Source organism: Palaemon carinicauda, chromosome 23, assembly GCF_036898095.1.
Source record: "Palaemon carinicauda isolate YSFRI2023 chromosome 23, ASM3689809v2, whole genome shotgun sequence".
NCBI classification, from domain to species: Eukaryota; Metazoa; Arthropoda; class Malacostraca; order Decapoda; family Palaemonidae; genus Palaemon; species Palaemon carinicauda.
The window spans coordinates 111,239,508-111,242,007 of record NC_090747.1 but is presented as its reverse complement, the minus strand read 5'-3'; positions in this window follow the sequence as shown (position 1 = coordinate 111,242,007).

The window sequence follows — 2,500 nt, the reverse complement described above, 5'->3', positions numbered from 1 at the left end:
GTATTTCGTTTCTTTATTATCTCGATATATTATGTTTTAAGTTCTTAATAGTCTGAAAGGTTTAACTGTTTCCTTGAATACTTATATTTTCTGAGTGGGGATACCTTAACGTGGTGAAAGATTTTGCGTTTTGCCATTATCAGCAAAGCTGCACTAGTCAGGGCCATCCATACTAGGTTGGATTGCTGTGAGCGATCAGACTAAACTATCCTACCATAACCAAACTGCAGTTGGCCAACATGGTAATGAAAACTATTCGAATCCCAAACATGAATAAGGATATGTTTGAGGCCTTTGTCCTGCAGTGGACTAGAAACAGCTGCATTTGCTGTTGTTGTTGTTGTTGTTGTTTACATTAATCGTGGAAATTATAATCAAAGAAATACCTTCCACAATTAGGACGTTGCTACGTAGGCCTGCTGTCCATCAACCAGTATTAAACCATTTCCGGTTGCTCTCTATTCAGGTCAAACGTAAAATAGGGTAGATTCATACTTTTGCCTTCTCCTTCCTTCTTTCTAATAGTCAGGCTTTTCTCCATCATTAGGCTCAATACTACATGATATTCTAGAAGTTTTATTCCAGATGTAACCAATTTGTGGAATGATCCTAATCGGGTAGTTGAATCGGTAGAACTTCAAAAGTTTCAAACATGCAGCCAATGTTTTTTTTTTTTTTTTTTTTTTTTGTGAACATACTGACATAAGACTTTTTAATAGTATATATATATATATATATATATATATACATATATGGAAATATCTGTTTTAATTTTGTTAATGTTTTCAAAATATTTTATTTTAATTGCTCATTATTCTCTTGTAGTTTATTTATGTCCTTATTTCCTTACCTCACTGTGCTTTCTTTCCCGTTGGAGCCCTTAGGCTTATAGCATCCTGCTTTTCCAACTAGGGTTGAAGCTTAGCTAATAATTAATAATAATAATAATAATAATAATCGTTTTTAGATTGAATTTAAGACAAATTCTAATTGTATATCAATATGAATCTCATGTCTTGTATAGATAAAACTCCTTGGCCATCCTCACTGAGTCCGTGGTCTTTTTCATCCAGAAGATTTTTTTCTTTCTTATTTTTAACCACAAATCTTTTTTTTTTTTTTCTTTTTATTGCCTAAAACCACAAATCATGCTTAATCTAAATCCGATAATGGTAAAGGAAGATCTTCAGAAAGGGAAATTGTTGCTCACGCTCATCCCTTTAGTGGCTTTGAAAGGAAAACCTTAAAAAAAAAAAAAAAAAAAAAAAAAAAAATTAATGAAACGATATTGATTGAATTTAAATAGGATATCAATTTATAGATGGTCCAGTTGAACGAAAATTAGAGAAAATGAGAGACTTAAAAGGAAAAAGTGGCTTCGAAAGAAAGCCGAGATAAAAAAAAAAAAATTAAATGAAACGATATTGATTGAATTTAAATAGGATATCAATTTATAGATGGTCCAGTTGAACGAAAATTAGAGAAAATGAGAGACTTAAAAGGAAAAAGTGGCTTCGAAAAGAAAGCTGAGAGATAAAAAATAAAAAAAATAAATGAAACGATATTGATTGAATTTAAATAGGATATCAATTATAGATGGTCCAGCTGAACGAAAATTAGAGAAAATAAGAGACTTAAAAAGGAAAAAGTGGCTTCGAAAAGAAAAGCTGAGAGATAAAAAAAAAATAAAAAAAATAAATGAAACGATATTGATTGAATTTAAATAGGATATCAATTTTATAGATGGTCCAGCTGAACGAAAATTAGAGAAAATAAGAGACTTAAAAAGGAAAAAGTGGCTTCGAAAAGAAAAGCTGAGAGATAATAATGAAAAAAAAAGAAATTAAATGAAACGATATTGATTGAATTTAAAGATGAAATCAATTTTTAGATGGTTCGGCTGAACGAAAATTAGAGAAATAAGAGACTTAAAAAGGAAAAAGTGACTTCGAAAAGAAAAGCTGAGAAATAATAATAATAAAAAAAAAGAAATTAAATGAAACGATATTGATTGAATTTAAAGATGAAATCAATTTTTAGATGGTTCGGCTGAACGAAAATTAGAGAAATAAGAGACTTGGGAAGGAAAAGCAAGATGAAAAGAATGTAAAAGGTAATGAATTAAAGAAAAAAAGAAGAAGAAAAAAAGATTGAATGAAACGATATTGATTGAATTTAAAGATGAAATCAATTTTAGATGGTTCGGCTGAACGAAAATTAGGGAAATGAGAGACTTAAAAAGGAAAAAGACTTCGAAAATGAAAAGCTGAGAAATAATAATAATAAAAAAAAAAAGAAATTAATGAAACGATATTGATTGAATTTAAATATGAAACCAATTTATAGATGGTTCGGCTGAACGAAAATTAGGGAAATGAGAGACTTAGAAAGGAAAGCAAGAATAAAATTTATGTAAAAGGGATGAATTAAAGAAAGTTTATGATAAAACAAAGCTCAGAGGAAGTGGTGATGTTCTAAAAGGGTAAAAATTTGATTAACA